The 19,023-nt window shown below is 34.7% G+C and overlaps 1 long non-coding RNA gene across 1 annotated transcript in view; it reads left to right on the top strand.

Annotated features, from left to right (window-relative positions):
* Window positions 1-343: 343 nt before the first annotated feature.
* The window catches only part of LOC309660829, a 1,143,314-nt gene continuing 1,124,634 nt past the window's right edge, over window positions 344-19,023 (top strand). Inside the window, exon 1 of the long non-coding RNA XR_014263656.1 lies at window positions 344-358. This is a non-coding gene — a long non-coding RNA (uncharacterized lncRNA). The remainder of the gene's footprint in view (window positions 359-19,023) is intronic.

The raw sequence follows: 19,023 nt of genomic DNA, 5'->3' as shown, positions 1-19,023 counted from the left end.
GTTAAAACTTCTGCAAGAAGAATTTCTTGAATAATTATTTTATGATTTATTACTTTACTTATTATTCTATTTTGCTATTTTACTAATTATTTTAATGCTACTGAAATAACTTCCTATGAATGTAAATAATAAGAAGATACATTTATCAGTGAGGTATTACTTAAATATTACTATTTCCTATAAAAGCATTCCAAATGGTCCACCACAATTAATTCTTTATTCAAATTTTAGGGAAAAGAAAAAAGATTTGAAGTATCAATAATGACATGTAATACGAGCTGACTTTGAGATGTTTGGCAACCAAACACATGATAATGGATAGGTATATTCTCAGAGTGAATTTTATATATTATAGTTAGTACAGAAGGAAGTAAGATTTCTATTCTTTTATAGAAATAAACCAAAAATATTAACCAGATTGAGATATAACTTACAGTTTTAACTGGAACTGAGATTAAAAATTCCTACACTCTTAGGAAAAACTGGTCTTTTGTAGCCATAGTAACAAGTAGCCATCAGAATCAGCTTAAAATCCATTCCTTGTATGACAACAACTTGCAACCTGACTAATAAGAAAGTCCTTCCTTTCTGAAATGCAGTTACTCAGGGACTAGGCACTCCATTAAACACACCTCTGAGGCCAACCAGCCAATAACAGCCTCACCCAGTTTTCAACCCACTTCTGCCCCTGAACTCCACCAATCCCTGAACTCCATGCTTCCCCCAAAACATTATATATGATTTGCAGTCACCTCTGCTCAAAGAGACTGCACCTGACCTGCATGGCTGTCCCCTCCTGGTGTGCAGGATAAATGCAAACCTGTCTTTTCAGTTGAGAGGATTGGTCTCCTGAGCCTTGGAGAGACTCCTCCAACTAAGGGTCTTAATTTTAAAATAAAATTATTTTAAAATAATTGACAATTATTTTGGATAGGAGGGCCCTAGTGAATGTAATTGAAACTTGCCATCCTTTTTAAGATTTGGATTTGTAAAATAAACGTAGCAGGCTGGAAATGGTAGCAGTGATGAAGAAAGAGAGAAAAGTCTAGAGTCAGACCCACCTAGGTGTTTTTAATTCTGGATCTAGAATTTACTATCTGGGTGACATCACTGGATCTCTGAAGTTTTAGTTTTCTCATATGTAGAATGAGATTAATAATAGAATAACTCCACAGGGATTATGTAAAGAACACATGAAGTAGTTTGTCTAAAACACAGAGATTAATCCCTAGCACACTGCAAATGCTCAATAATGCCAGTGTTTTGTTATTATATTTCTTACTGGTCTTCAGATTTAATCCAGATTTACCAGTGATAAGTTTTAAATACATTTAATTATAGCAAATAAAGTTTTAGAAGAGATACAGATGGTTTACACATTTTATAGGGCAAGAATTTGATAATATTCTGCCTTTTCACTTTTTTTTTTTGGTTTCAGAAAATTATGTCTTGAAATTAAAAAGTAAATAAAAAGAAGAAAAAATGATGTCTTGGTAGAAAATAACTATTAACAGTTACAAGTAGCAGACATGCTGCAAAATAACCTCAAGATATTAGAGACAATTATTTTTCCCAATAGTTGATCATTATATTTGATGATCAACAACCAAAAATCAACCATCAAACATCTTCAAATATTGGCTTAAATTCTCAGTACATTCTCTGTATCTCAGAGGATTCTTTTGTGTTTCTGAGTTTGGTTTCTCCTTAACTTTCTGACTTCCCTGTTGATGCCACTGCTTTTGCCCCCAGGTAATTCAAACCCACAGTCCTTTCTTTCTTTGCTCTAATTTCCAAACTATCTCCCACAACATAAAAACAAAACCCAGACATGTTGCACCTGAGTGAAAAAAATGCAATGAGAATGTCAGAATGAATTTGTCTTTGTGAAAATTACATAAGACAATGGACTTCTGGGACTTGGGAGGATGTTATGTGAGGGGAGTGGAGGGCATGGGGGCATGGTGCCTACCACAAAGTGGGCATTCAATAGTAGCTGTTGAATGAATGAATGTATGAATTAACATGAACTACAAAATCAGGAAAGCCATGACTCAAAGAGCCCTTGTAGATTTCTTGTTGGTTCACTGCCAAGGGTCCTTGACACAGACCTTACTTCTGTAGAGGTGATTTTTTTTTGAATCATTTCTTTCCATTACCTCTTTTCCTTTCTATTCCTATTAATTTAAAACCCAGTGACACAACATATCCACTTATATTGAATTATCTGATTTTATGAGCCAACCATCAAGGACACAGAGAAACTCTTAAAGCTATATGACCTCGAGTTGTCTCCTACAAATAAGAAAACTAACTCACATTTTCCTTGTACTTAATGGGTATTCAGTAAATGAGAGTGATATGTTTATTGGATTAATAATCAGAAATACATGAAATTATTTAAATTTTTAGACAGGAAATCCAACATGCTCAAAGAATTTTTGGACATAGAGTCGACAGCTTATTTTCCAACTAGATTTTGCAATTAATTAGCTAACAGAATAACTCAATTAAATTATCTGTCAAATTCAGTGTCTGTAACAGTATTTCCACTGGGGATATACAAAATGGTCCAATTAAGTACAGAAAGAAAATAAGTAAACTTTTTAAAATAATTATTTTATTAAAACTAAAAGAGAAAAGTTAGGCTGGACAATAATACATGCAGATAATATATGAATATATATGTATATAAATAAATAAAATACACACACACACACACACACACACACACACACACGGGGTAAAAGTGCAATAGCATTCTACAGATCAGAGAGAGCCCTAAGGACTTGTTTTAGGTGATGTCTAGGATGATTTCTTTTAACTCTTCCACTTTTAATTTTGTTATTTTATTCCCATTACCAACATGAATATTATTTTAGTAATATATTATTTTATTAAAATATCTCAAACTTCTTGGAAACTCCAGGCAAAAACCTTATAAATTTAAACTCAAAGTCAAAACCTTAAATGGCAAAGTTCTGGTCACAGTGATTTCATATAATTGTATATTTTTGCAAAGACTAAAAGTGTTCCTTAAATATAATTTGAAGACTTGATACCATGAACCTTTTTTGTTGGTGCATCTGATAATATGAGAAAATTTAAATTATAACCTTCACATTAGACTTTACATAATTGTATTGGGGAAATTATTTTGAGAACTTTAAAGACTTTACCACATGTGTTAATGCTTTAAGTACCTTAACTTTTCCATTGAACTTACACAGACTAAAAATCAAAAATATCTGAAAATATTTTCAACTAGGACAAATGACTGTATCTAAAATTAATTTGACCCTAAGATGTCTATAAATGAACACTTTTATAAGTTTAGAACCTTAGGACGATAACTGAGTTCTAAATATGAGGTTAGTGAACAGTGGTTTAGTGTATCAATAAAATGTTACATATCTGTTGTCTTCAAATTTACCAAAGAGTCCTTCACTTGATAGTCACATCATGTATAAACTCAAGAAAAATTGTCTTTTCAGAGACTGCAAAATAAAGGGAGGCGATAAAATAAAAAACTATCAAGGGAAAGGGAAGTGGATAAAAGAAGAATGGGGAAAAAAAAGAAGAGGAGAAAGAAGGTATGAATGCTGTACGAGTTGCTTCTGATTGTCAATTTTTAAAAGTATTTTCCGGTTCAGAGTAACAACAGCTGAGGGGGAGGGAGCTGTCATTCCTTATGATGTTTTTTTGGACAAGAGAATACTCTAAAACTCTTCTTTAAAATAGTTTGATAAGAACTCGACATTTTTTTTGTGGGAAGAGAGTTTTTTCTGTTCTCAATCCATCTCACTTGTAGTTATACATTAATTAAATGAACTGTGGAATTTTTTTCTTACTTCAGAAATTACATTGGAATAAATGGAGTGCTAAAAGGATGTTACCACATACTTTGTCATTTTACATTTAGCTCCTAAGAAGATTAACTATGCTTCTTTAATTGCTCAGAGTAAGAAAGCAGGTTCCAGTTAATACCTAATGGAGAAAAGAGGGAGAAGGATTGAGGGCAAGTGAATAAGTGTGGTGAGTCACCGAGCTTAATAGAACAGAATGCAGACTAGTGATTTACACATCTAATGGAATAAAGCAACATCAAAAAATATTTCTTCTGCAAAATCCCAGGTCAGAGGGCACTGGCTCAACACACATACACACAGGCACACACACACTTAACAGGAAAGTCATAGACTCCCCCCCTCAAATAAGGTTAGCTATTCAGAGAGAAGTAATATCTTTATATAAATATTATTTCTGTGCATATAGAAAGCTTAGTTTTCTTTGAAAACACACCTAGGTATTGCACCTGCAATAAAGTAGAATTTTGAGTTACTTTTACGGTGGATGTCATGACAGGGAGGGGAAAGCACCACTGAATCTTCGCAACTGTAAACATGCTCAAAAATTTTGTAAACAACATCAGCATCTGAGGACATCCTTGCCCCCATGCTTTCATAACCATATATTATTTTACAGCTCAGGGCATTGTGTGGTGTGTGATTTGGTGCAAAGCAAAGGAGTGGTGGGTCATAAAACAGTGCTCTGCCTCCTGTGTGTGATTTATTCAACATGATATCAAATTTTACATAGTAATCAAAACTTAAGCATGGATTTAAAATTTGTCATGTGACAAACATGATGCTCAGCTCAGAGGAGGATGGGAGAGAGGCAGCATGTTTGTTTTACAGGCCCCCAAGTCACATATAATAATTATAACAGCAATAAGTGTTATTTGGATAATATTTTGCAGTGTAAGAAGTGCCTTCTCTGATAATAATGGATAGTATAACTGGAGAACTTATCCCTACCCTTAGCAAAACAATGCAGAAAAGGATATCACTAAATCAGTCTAAGAAACATTACAGATTTGAAGGCACAGAGGTGAATTTATGGAGACATTTTATTTCTCCTGGCTCTAGGATAAAGAATATTGTTTTTTCTTCTCTTTGTAGAATGGCTGGATTAGCCGTTTTCTGGAAAGACTCTGAAATATTCCCTCAAAGCAGTAATTAAAAGATAGGGAAAGGAGGTGAGCATCTGTAGACAATGCCTAAGACATTAACAGCTGCATACAAACCTAGGAAAACAGGGATTTCTTTTAAGGCAAGGAAGTCAAAGACAGCCCTAAAATAGACTGTGATAAAGGAGATGCTATTCCTAGGCTTAGCAATTTAGAATCAAACTAAAGAAGTGGGGCACAAGTGAGACTGAGGATTTAGGTCAGTGCGTAAGTACACCACCAACAGATTTATATAAAATCAACAAAGTCAGCAAAATCTGGATTTTCTTCCAAAAAGTTAAAAAATCAACACCTTAGTCCTACAAAATGGATACAAGGAAAGTGTTTGCCTCTCTTTCTCTTTTTGTTTTCTTAAATGCGATGTCCCGTTGAATATTTAAAATCAGATTTTATCAAAGCACAGACTATTAATAATTTGCTCACTGTTGTAATTAGTCCTCTCTCAAAAAAGATACAGATTTTGGTATAACCTCCCTTAATTCCTATGCAATTAGAAGATCTTCAGATTCTTAGGGTTTTGTGTCTCTTTTTTTTGTGTATACAGATATCCATATATGTGTACACAAATAGGCATTCTTTAAGATAGACACACATATATGTATGTAATTCCATTCATACGATTTACAAAGGTAAATATAAAGTATGTTGATGCCATTTAAATGACAAAGTAAATAATAGGAAATTTTAAAATCATTAGCTTCTTCCTTCCTCACTTTCCCCACGGACTTAACCATCAGTGTCAATTTAGTACAAATCAGTGATGTTATTTTCCTCTTCCAATACATATATACATATGTATTGGTTTTTAATTAAATTTTTAACAATATGAAATCATGTTAAACATAACATTTTGTACCTTTTTTCACTCGACTGTTGTAGCCACGTGTCCTTCATTTTATTTTATTAGTTTCCCAGTATTCCATAGTTTAAATGAACAAATTTAACCATTCCTTTTTGGATGTAAATGCAGATTTTGCCCAATTTTTTGCTTCCATAAACGATGATGCAATAAATATCTTTGAAATTTATTTTGGCATAATACATTTATTTTAATTTAATAATATTAATATTTAATAATATTTTGACAACATCTGAAACATTCCCCAAGGTAGAATTGCTGAGGCATCATAAGAGCTTTTAAAAATTTGAAAAAAAAAAAAAAAAAATACCATAGACGATGTTCTACAGTCTCACCAGCAGAATGAAGAGGACTCATTTCCTCACTCCTTCATCGTCACTGAATGCTACCACTTCATTTTTTGGTCAGTCTGATGAGACTAACACGGTTGTTTTATTCCCTACCATAGCTACTAGTGAGCAGGGCCAGCTACGTGACTGGCGCGGCCGGGACACAATGTAAATGCAGGGCCCCGGCCGGCACCCGGAAAGACAAGTCTCCCCTTCTCACAGCCCAGCCCTGCACCCCACGGCTGATGGGTGACTTCTAAGGGACTGAAGGCTTCACACCTGGACACACCTGGTGCCTGGCTGCAGGTGGGCAAGAGAGGCCAGCCAAGTAATCCTCAGAAGCAGCAGGGAGGCAGGCAGCCAAGACTGGGTCACCCCTGCCTGGCCCCGCCCAGGACCACCTGGGGCAGGTGCCGACCCGCCTGTTTCCGCACCCCACAAAGGCCCTGGTCTTCGAAGGGCAACAGAAAAACGGGGGCCTTCCGCAGCCACACAAGCTGCTCTCTGTCCCCAGCAGGGAGGGGAGGAACCCATCTGAGGGAAGTAACAGGGGCCAGGAAGGTGGGAGGAGGCTGGACCTCCCGGGAGCCAGGGTGCGTGCTCTAAATGTCCTCTCCGAGTTCACTTACAAAACCCCAGATCAAGAGTAAAAATATTAAGAATTTCAAGATGATGGCCACAGGGCATTAAACACCAAGCAAGGAGGCCTTCTCAGGGCGGGAACCTTGGTTGCTGGTTGCTCGCAGAAGAAACAGAACCTGCTAGTGAGAGTGAACGTCTATTTACAAGTTTATGGGGCTTTTGTATTTATTTTTCTGTAAAATTTTTGAGTATATCCTTTGCCCACTATGATGTGTGTTTGTTTATGTTTTTCTTAGACGGTTTTAGAATCATTTTGTTTAAGAGAGAAAAGAACATATTTTCTGCCCAGGATGTTGTCAATATCTTCTCCTAGACTATTTTTGTCTTCTTACAGACTTCAACAATTTTGTGCAACAATGTAGTCTTTATCTCTATCAACTCTGGGAATAAGAGTGTATCCACTCCCAAACTATGAAAATACCTAGATGTTTCCATCCAATACTTTTTATTTAATTTACTTGATTATGTAATTGTTTTTACATTTTGAGCTCCAATTCAATGGAAATATATGTATAATGAGATGTTTGAGTCTAATTTTATATTCTTCCAAATGGTTAGTCAGTTGCCAAACACCATTATTAAGCAGTTGAGGCTTTTTTTCCTGGCAGATAATTCCATCAATATAACAAGTAAAAGTCCCATTTATACTTGAATAAGTTTTGGTTCTCCTTATTCTATTCTACTAAACCACTGTGTCATGGTAAATATCTGATTACAATACTAAGTGTTAGCGAACTGGTATTGCTGTTAATTTAAAGGTTAGGAATGCATAGTCAGCTCTATTCATAACATACAGCTTAGCTGTTATAAGTATGTGGAAATACGTAACCATACATTTTCCATGCTGTTAGGTAATGAAGTTTGGTGTAACGGATAGCATAAAGAATTGTGAGTCCAATCGTGTATTGAAATCTTATTTATATGAGTACTAGGCAACAGGTAAATTGCCTATATTTACAATGCCTTATAATTTTCAGCTGTAAAACAAGGATAATAAAGCCTCTTTCACAAAACAAATAAACTTATTGCAACATTATAAGCACTCTATAAATATTAATGCCCCCTCATCATAACATCAAGCATTTTACTTTACTTTACATCCTAGTATATCTTTAGCCATATCTTGCTCTTATACCTTTTAACTTCCAAATAGGTATCATTTCTCTGGAAATCAGGAAAGAGCTGGAAATTTCTAGTTCAATTGAAGGTACTGCTCAAATAAACAACCTAACCTTACACCTAAAGCCACTAGAGAAAGAAGAAGAAGAACAACAACAAAAAACTAAAGTTAGTAGAAGGAAAGAAATCATAAAGATCAGAGCAGAAATAGATGAAATAAATGAAGAAAACAATAGCAAAGATCAATAAAATTAAAGCTGGTTCTTTGAGAAGATAAACAAAATTGATACACCTTTAGCCAGACTCATCTAGAAAAAAAAGGGAGAGGACTCAATAAAATTAGAAATGGAAAAGGAGAAGTTAACAACTGACACTGCAGAAATACAAAGGATCATAAGAGATTACTACAAGCAACTCTATGCCAATAACACGGACAACCTGGAAGAAATGGACAAAGTCTTAGAAGGGTACAACCTTCTGAGACTGAACCAGGAAGAAATAGAAAATATAAACAGACCAGTCACAAGCACTGAAATTGAAACTGTGATTAAAAACCTTCCAACAAACAAAAGCCCAGGACCAGATGGCTTCACAGGTGAATTCTATCAAACACTTAGAAAAGAGCTAACACCTATCCTTCTCAAACTCTTCCAAAATATAGCAGAGGGAGGAACACTCCCAAACTCATTCTATGAGGCCACCATCACCTTGATACCAAAACCAGACAAAGATGTCACAAAGAAAGAAAACTACAGGCCAATATCACTGGTGAACATAGATGCAAAAATCCTCAACAAAATACTAGCAAACAGAATCCAACAGCACATTAAAAGGACCATACACCATGATCAAGTGGGGTTTATCCCAGGAATGCAAGGATTCTTCAATATACACAAACCAATCAATGTGATACACCATATTAACAAATTAAAGGAGAAAAACCATATGATCATCTCAATAGATGCAGAAAAAGCTTTTGACAAAATCCAACACCCATTTATGATAAAAACTCTCCAGAAAGTGGGCATAGAGGGAACCTACCTCAACATAATAAAGGCCATATATGACAAACCCACAGCAAACATTATTCTTGAAGGTACCGCTTTTTAATAGAGAACTGTAACTTATTTACAGTTTAATAATAAATACATATGAGCTTATTTCTCCTATTTGACTTTTATTATTTAATATCCTTTTTATTGCCTTTATTTTCCTTTTTTTTAACCTGATTGAATAACTTTTTTCCTCCAGTCAGTAATTTCAAATTTCTATGTGTATACATATATATTTTCCTCAGTGTTTGTCTTCATCATTTTAATGGTTACATTTAAGCATAGGTTTATTTATTTATACCAAAACCAAACAACTTATAAGCCCTTAATTCCACTTACACAAAATCTTTACAACACATTTATTTCCTCATTTTTTCCAACCCATACAAGCTCTTAAGTTTTATTAAATTTTTGAATTTTAAGTCTAATTTATCTTTCTCTTACAGAATGCTTCTTATATCAACTGTATTGTTCACAATCATATTATTATAATCAACTTGGATTAAATATGAATCCTACTGGATTAATTTTTAACTGTACTTCCCTAATTAACTTGTATTCTATTTTTAGATATTCTGATATAATTTTCATTCAAATGTAGGATTTTCTTGAGTAGTTTTTTCAGAATATGTGTATCTCTTAAAATTGTCTCAGGAAGTATATATCCTCCCTGTGTGGTGTGTGTATGTATGTAGCTTGCTTGCTTTTTTTCCTTCTTTTCTTTCTTTGTTTTAAATTGTTTTTTCCTTCTTTTTTTTTTTTTTTCTTGACAAAATAGGAGTTCTTGGTTCAGAGGCTCATGCAGTCTTCCAGACTTCATTGGTGCAGATGAGATGAGGGACACAAAATTGACTCTCCTTTACTCTCATAAAATTTATATAATTTTTCAGTTTTTCCTTGGAGTTGAGGAAATTTCACCAGGCTAGGTCTGAGTGTGTATCTTCTTTTCCTTAATCACACTTGGCACACTTGGTAGGTGTGACTTAAAAGCTCAGCTCTTTTTTCAGCCAATGTGAGTGCTCTATTCATGGTTTATGAGTTTCCTATAATGGCTTTCCAGAACGCCAGTAGTTCAAATTGAACCCCTGGATTTGTTCTCCATTTCTCTTGTTGCTCTTACTCCTGATTTCCGGTTCTTCATAGGGTTCTTTTGGGTTGTGGAGAATTTTGCCATTTGATTTCCAAACCATTAATTCAGCGTTCAGCATTTTTTTCTAATTTTTCTATGGAATATCTTAAATTCAGAAATCACATTTAAAATGAGTTGTTAAATCTTATTCTAAGATTTTTATTCTGCTATATCTCCATCTCCTTAAAATTTCATTCTGTAAAATATATAATCTAAAAAGAACTTTACTGAATAAGATGAAGAAAAGACTTTAGCTTCTGAAGGCACATTTCTGAAATCAAATCCTGGTTTTGCCAATTACTCTCTACTTTTTATCCTTGGACAAATACTTCACCTTTTAAGCTCAAATTCAAGAAATTGTTGTGAGGATTAAATGAAAGACTCTGAGAAGCAAAGCCTAGCTCACAGTAGGTGCTTAATAAATTGAATTACTTGCATTAAAGAAACTTAAGACTCCATGAAAATTGTGCTTTACAGAAAAGTCCTTTAGCTAAGAACAATCTTGTGTATTGAATACTGTTCGTTATTATTAACCACAATGTCTTAACTTAAAAGAAAATTGAATGTATCCAATTCAGACACTACTTCTCATTTATGGTCTTAGAGAACTATGTATGAGTTTATGAAAACTCTTTTGTAACTGAAGCATAGTTGATTTACATATTGGTTTCACATGTGCAGCATAGTGATTCAGTATTTTTACAGATTATACTCTATTAAAAGTTATTACAAGTTATTACAATGGCTATAATTCCCTGTGCTATACAGTATATCTTTTATGCTTATCTATTTTGTACATAGTAACTTTTATCTCTTAATCCCATACACCTAATATGCCCCTCCCTTCTTCTCTCCCCCCACTGGTATCCACTAGTTTGTTCTCTATATCTGTGAGTCTGTTTCTATTTTACTATGAATATTTATGAAAACTTATTATCACTATTTTTTTGTATTTAGGCATTCTATATTATATTAGCCATCCAATATGTAATAAAGAAAAAATACAAGGTAGTTAAAACCTTACCTTGAAATATTTTTTAGAAGTTTTACCATTCTTCATTATATTTTTAGAACAAAAAGAATATCCATTTTAATTATTTTGCTATTTGTTTTAATATTGGTTTTATTCCTGGTCATTTTCAAGAAGTAAAAGAAGCTGGACATGGACTCCTTGAGACCTGGTTATAGTGCCGGCATTAGCCACCACACAGAAGTTTCTAGATTCTCCGTTGTCCCTTTTAACATTTCTGAAATTGGAGTCCACTGATAACAGATGTGTGCAACTAATGTAAAATTAGCTCCTCCCATTCCCAGTCTTCTGAAGAGCTGATAGTAAGTAGTTGGTGAGTATTACAATCAATGTATGAGAGGTACTTTTACAGACTGGTAAATCAGAAGTAAATTAGTTATCCACTGAACAATTTTTGTGTTTGCTTCCTTATCTAAAAAAATGGAGATAAAACAAATCTTGCCCTTTCTACCTAACAGATGGATTTCAAAGCAAACAACACATTTCAAAAGTACTCTATACTTAGAAGAGGTACTTCTTTATTGAAATCATTGTATGCTATGCTCTCCAACAGCAACACCAAAGGTGCCCCAACTGCACAATTGCCTGAGCGCTTGCCTTTCAGAGAGCAACACAGGAGCAGTTGCCATTGGTGGTTTTCCCCTTTTTCATCACGCCTGACATTTCTGAAGTGCAACTGCTTGCCCAGGAGTTACCCATGACACAGAACAAGGCAGGATTAGACTTCACTGAGTTGTAGAAAACAGATGCCCAAACAAATATAACAAAAAAAATAAGTGATAGCTTGTAATGACAAAACAGGAGTTTTGAGATGGGGGTAAAATGTTTTCTTATGTTCTAGTGCAGTGGGATAAAATACATGTCCTATATTCAAGATTTAAATAGAACATTCACTGTTATAAAATAAGCATATTTCCTGATTTTTTTCTTTACTTTGACTGGAAGAGATTAATGACTCAGCTGTCAGTACAGCTTATGATTTTGAAGCTGAAATGAGGCTAAAATCTGTGCTTAGTATTCTTAAAATGCTTTCCCCATAAAGCTACAGCTATGAGAGATACTGTCATGGATTCTCCCACATATTCCTTGATATTTTTGGTTCACCACTGGCAAATTGAGCAACCAGCAAGGAACTTGGGATTTATTTTTCGTTGTTACCAACCAATATCAAATGCTTTAATTAAATATGTAAATGAACTAGAACCATAATTAAGAATGCCTACTTTGGAAAAAAAAAGAGCCTATGTTTCTGTAGTTTTCAGTATGTCAAGGAATAGAAGTATCGCTCAGTCACCTTATACTAAACCTTTTAAAACCAACACATTTTAACAATGATTAGATTAATGCAGTGTGTTGCAGCCACAATAAACTACCAAGCAAGGACTATGATAACAGACAACCCAACAGCATAAATACATGCTTCACAGTTTCATGTTGTGAAAGCTTCTACTTCTATTTGGCCAACACACAAGATTTACAGTGAGAGTAGAAAAAGTCACAAAATGGATCAAAAGACACAGTGGGCAGTTGGTAAGAGACACACACACGCTTAAAGATAATAAAAATTAATGTGAGTCTCAGGCTGACATCTAGATTTCATGCAAAAGGAGGAAATATGTTTTATAATATAGATTTACTGCCAGAAGGCTGGGCTGAGCATTGCTTTGGGAACAGAAGTAGAAGAGGAACTCCAATCAGAGTAGCCACTTTGGGGGACAAAAGGGAGAGCAGAAATGACTAATAAACTTTGTTCTGGCTGTCTGGCAAGGCAAAGAGTTCATTGGTACCTTTTATATATACAATTCCATTATGGTGAAATGTGGCTTCAAAGAAACTAAAATCTTTTATCAAGATACAAATCTATCCAGAAATTTTGAAAAGAAAAACATTGTCCCTTACTAGTTCTTAAATCACTTGATTTTGTTTTCCTCACTTGGGTATATATCTGCAAATCTCCATCTTACCTCTTCTCAATTTAGACTCTGAATACCATTTTTTGTTTTGTGTATAATCTGACAAAATACTTTGCCATAAGATAATCTGAATAGGTTATAATAATGTTTCACTTATATCCCTGATATAAAGTTATTTTTCTTCAACTGTTATGATAGATATTTCTATCTATATCTATAAAAATACCTCGGTATTGATTCTTATGTTATTTCTTCTTGTTACATATTTCTCCTCTCCTTAGGCATTTTGTTGGAGATTGACTAATTACAATTTCTGTGGACCATAAATCTTCCAGATAACGTCTTCAAGATTGGGAAGACTTGCTGAGTAATAATAAAGAGATCTGATCTTAAGTGCATCTTGCATAAGATGCTACATCGTTGGTTCTTCTTCCTCTCTCCATCTTCTGAAGAAAGCACCATCAAAAAGCACTTAAGCTTTCCAGGGCTTTGTTCACATTTACTTAACCTATGATAAAAGAAGGCATATTTAATGCTTCTTACAAAGTCCCACCTCCCACTCCAGGTTTTTGTACTAAACACTGATGTTTCTATCAGTGCTGCTTGTGGAACCTCTAAGCACACTGTTTACTGACTGTACCTAAGGGAAAAATGTTTGATTTTTTTTTGTGAATAAAACAAGAGAAGGAAGATGTAAGAATACAACAAGCAATTCTATGCTTGAGAGGAAAAAGCATAGAATTAGGACAATATATGGGGGACCAAGAAGTTTTGCAAAAAAGGAGGAAAATTCACTAGCTGGTGAGCTCTCCAAAGTCAGGAACAATGTCTTATTCCTCCAGCATATTGCCTTGAAAGAAATTTCAGAATGAATAAAATGAATTCAACATGAAAAAATTCAGTAAGAAAAAGAGGGAAGATTTTGATGCTCTTAACTAAACTTGGGATCCTTCAGTGTGTACACAGGTGATCTAAATAACATGGAACTTGTAGAACTTGTTTGCAGCCAGTCTGCCTCATATCTTTAAAAACAGATCGCTTCATGAAGTAATTGTAGAAAAGATTTCTTACCTTTGCCCATCAACATAGTTCTTACACCAATACCAACCAGAAATTCTGCTTTATTTTCTGGCTTAAGACTTTGATTCTTGTTGAAAAACTATAATTATTTCCCTCCCTCTCTCTCCCCATCCTACACATGTGTAGGAAGAGAAGTAGTATTTGAATACAATGATGTAAACAACAGAGATACTTTCTTAAATCAGATTTTCAAAGAGTAATAAAGTATACAACGATTCATCTCTTGGAAGAGCCAAATGCACATTTTTCTCACTCATATCAGGATAAGCCCCATTGCTAATTTTCTTACAACCAGTTCATTCATCTTATCATGATGTACATCGACACTTGCTGTTTCCTACTTAATTACCTTCCCCTTTAGAATATGAGCTCTTGAGCATGGATTGTCAAGCTGGCACACTGAGCCACAGAGTAGCTGCTCAATAAAATGGTTGAATGAATGAATGACTTCAGATGCCTTTGACTCTAGATATTGTATTCTAATGCTAGCAAATTATGAATCATTCAGTACTGCAAGTTATAAGCTAGTGTTTATGAACACTAATTCGTTCACTTCATGAGACTGAACTTTCATATTATAAAGGTCAAGTTGGATTTCCATTATACTGACATGATATTACTCCTTTTGGATGGAAGAAGGAGCTTTATCAGAGACTTTCTTGGATCAATACATGACACTATTATGTTTAGAATCCATGTTTTGAATTTAATTATAAAATGATATTTAAAAATATTGTGACTGGAAAGTAATGTCCATATAATTTTCCTGCCCCCTTTATAATATTTTATTATCTGTACATATAAAATCCTTCACAAGTTGGTCTCACAGATACTTAGCAACCCCAATTTCTGTTTATTACTCTGCACAGTCTGATTTCAGCCAGTTTTCTTTTCTCTCTGTTCCTAAGACCTACCAATCCTTACAAAGTTGCAGAAGGGTTCACATTTCCGTGTATGGTTTACTCTGTTTGGAGTAGCTTCTTTCATCCTCACTTGGGTAACTCCCACTCAAAAATCACATCCTCTGTGACTGACGCCTGTGTGAACTTCTCTGGGTAAAGGCAATTGTTCAACCTCTAGTTTAGCCCCTCCCATTGGCGAGTGCTTGCCTGGGTGCCTTGGGGCATAGTGACACATCTGTGCAACACTCCAGGCTTCCCGCCTCACTTGTGATGATGCCGAAGAGTGTGCCCCGGGATCAGAGCTCCTAGCTCTGCTCGGTCCCACAGACCACAGATCTCTCTCTCGTCAGACATCTTGGTGTGGTTGACTTCTGCTTCTCATTCACGTTTCTGCTCAAATGTCATCTCAAAAAGAGGACTTTCCGGACAACACAATGAATTTTGCCCCCCCATGCTTTTCATCCCAAACATTCCGCAGTCCTTCCCTATCCCCTTGCACTTTTATTTCTTTTCTATCATCTCATTCCTTTTTTTTTTTCCTTAACAGGGAGAAGGTAATATTAAATACAGAAAAGGAATACATTTCTAGAAGTAGAATTCATAGATCAAAGAGTATACTATTAAGACCTGTGATACATTTTGCCAAGTTCCTATCCAGAGATATTTTATTGTTATTGCGATCATTATGTAGCATGTATAATTTTAATATGGATATATAATTACACCATTTATTATAACTATCACTTGTGTTCTTACAATATACCAATCACTGTGCTAAGTGCTATAATACATTAAGTGTATCTTAGCATGTATTAAGTCTATTTGCACTTCCGCTAGCAGTATAAAATAGTGCTAATTTTAATATAGTCTTATCATTATTTTAAAAAAATTTTTGATCATTAGAATTATATTTTATTTCCTAGATTTGAATTTCTTTAATGGTAAATATGATAGAACTTGTCACATTTTACTGGTCATTTGTATTGCTTTTTTTGGTAAACTCAGCGTATTAGTTTACTAGGGCTGACATAGCAAAATACTACAAACTGGGTGGTTTAAAGAACAGAAACTTATTGTCTCACACTTCTGGAGGCTAAAAGTCCAAGATCAGTGTGTCAGCAGGGTCATACTCCCATTAAAAATGCTAAGGAAGGACTGATTTCAACACTCTCCCCTCTCTTCTGGTAGTTCTTTGGTCTGTGACAGCATAGCTCCAATCTGCACGTGGTGTTCATTTTATGTCTTCACATTGTCTTCCCTCTGTACATGGGTCTCTGTGTCCAAATTTTCCCTTTTAATAAGGACACTAGCTATACTGGATTGGAGCCAACCCTAACGATTTTATCTTAACTTGATCATCTGCAAAGGCTCTATTTTCAAATAAGGTCACATTCTGAGGTACTGGGCATAAGGACTTCAACACAAGAATTTCGGGGGAAAACAATTCAACCCATAACATTCAGTTCATGACCTTCACTAATTTTTCTTTTGGTATTCTCATATATTTTCATATGTATTAACAAAAGTAGAACTATAAGCCTGGACCACATGTCTGGCAATTCTACTTCCAGTTAGTGCTTATCTTTCAGTTTTGTTTATGCACTATTGACATAATGAAATTTCATATTTATATATGGAAAACTGATTATTTTTTAGCAATCATCTTTAGATGCACCTTTGCTATGGTAAAGGACCTTTAGTTAGATTACTTAAAATTTCAACTTTTCATCTAATTATTTAGTACAAGCAATACATGTTAGCCCGCCAGAATTACACTTTTGCAAATTATTCTTCACTCTGCCAGAAGAATTTATCTAACATATGCTTCTGATTGTTATCCCATTACTTAAAATCGTTGAATGTTTTCTTATTTCCTATACTGTAAAAAAAATTATTTGAGGAGTTTGATTTCTAGCTTCTTCAAGATCTGGCCCCAGCTCATTTTCCCAGCCACAACTTCCACCCACTCAAATACACACCTGTACTACTCTCTCATCAGACTACCTGAAGTCTGGAAAATGCACCATGTCCTCTCAGACAAACACAGTCCCTAACTACACACACATACACATATCAGAACTAAATCCAGGAATCACATAATTTAGAATGAATTTTATCTCTGAATTCCAAGTATTATTTACAATATCTACTCTACCAAAAAAAAAATCCACAGTGAAAATGAAGTAATTATTTGCAATTAAAAATTATTTCTAACATAAAGAAGTGATAATTCTGAGAGGAGTTACACAATTTGGGGGATGGGGTGCGGAAGCAGCTGAGTAGATTGTGCAAAACTGATGGGACAATAAAATCAAAGGCCCCAAAACCAAATCTGGGAGAAACACGTCCCTAGCCATTCTCTAAAGGCAGACTAGCAATTCTGAACATGAAGAAGATAATTCCTCAGATAATTTTTAAACTTTGCATTTTGAAGTAATTTTAGATTTGCACAAGAGTTAAAAGACAGTACAGACGGTTGCTCGGTACCCTTCATCCAGGTTCCCCTGATGAAAACATCTTATAACCATGGCATATTTATCAAAACTAAGAAACTAACATTGATACAAAAATACTAACTAAACTATACACTTTGTTTTCTGCTTATGTTACCTTCCTGTTCCAGAATCCAATCCAGGATATCACACTGTATTTAGTCTTCATGTCACCATAGTCTCCTTCATTTTGTGACAGTTTCTCAGTCATTATTTTCATGATCACTTTTGAAGAATTTCACTTTTGAAGAATACTTATCAGGTTATCAGGTATTTTTAGACTATCCCTCATGTGTATTTGTCTGACGTTTTTCATGGTTTGATTGAGAGTATAGATTTGGGGGAAGAATACAGCAGAGGTGACGTGCCCTTCTCACTGCACCATATCAGGGGGTATATGATACAGAAATCATTCATTACTGATGATTTAACCTTGGTCAATTGGTGATGGTGGTGTCAGCCAGGTTTGTTCCCTGCAAACTTACTATTTTTCCCTTTCTTTATTTGTTAGAAGTGAGTCACTAAGTTTAGCCCACTCTCAAAAGAAGGGGAATTAAGCTCTGCTTCCTGGAAGGAGGAGTATCAAAGAATTTGTGGACGTATGTTCAGACAACCACAGTAATTATTTTGCAGGAGGTACTCTGTGGCTATTTAAATACTCAGTCTACTTTTTTATCCTCTAATTTTAGCATTCATCTGTGATTTTCTGTTTCCCTCATTTCTTTTACAGATATTGGTTTGAATCCTTCTGAAAAGAATATTTATCCCTCCTCCCCCATTTATTTATTCTTTTGCTTATATCAGTTTGGGCTTGTGGATATTTATGTTTATCTTGGATTACAATTCATTACAATTATTATTTATCTTCTTGCTCAAATTACTCCAGAGTTAGCTACTGGAAGCTCTTTCAGATTGACTTCTGTGTCATCTTGATACGGCTCATCCTTAAAAAAAATTTTTTTAACTTTCTCACATACTGGCCCTGCAAGATGCTTTAGGCTCATATTGTACCTTCCCTGCATAAATTTAGGTTCACAGGATGAGCCATTTCTCCCGTGACCCCTGTTTTCTCTTATTAGAGACTGAGGGTCAGAAATTAAGATCAGAGTCCTAGTCAACAGCTCTTTGCTATTGAGGTTTCACTGATGCTAGGTCCTTTCAATAGAGAGTTATGTATGTATAGTTTCCAAGGATACATCCAAATCTATATTTATTTACGTATTTTATCTGTCAGCATTTATATTAAAATAAGCATGTATTCACACTTAAATCTCCAACTCTAATTCAGCATCACAGTTTATCCTAGTTTCCCCCTTTTTTTCTCTGTAACTCTACCTCTAACAGTGAAAAACCTGGACTCCATTATTTACAATTTGTGTCAAACCTAGTGAACATGTAAAATTGTTTCAGAATTGCTAACTCATGCATCTGTGAGAATATTTTATCA

Source organism: Balaenoptera physalus (genome assembly GCF_965194825.1).
Source record: "Balaenoptera physalus genome assembly, chromosome: 5".
Taxonomy (NCBI): Eukaryota; Metazoa; Chordata; class Mammalia; order Artiodactyla; family Balaenopteridae; genus Balaenoptera; species Balaenoptera physalus.
This window is presented reverse-complemented; position numbering and strand designations above follow the sequence as displayed.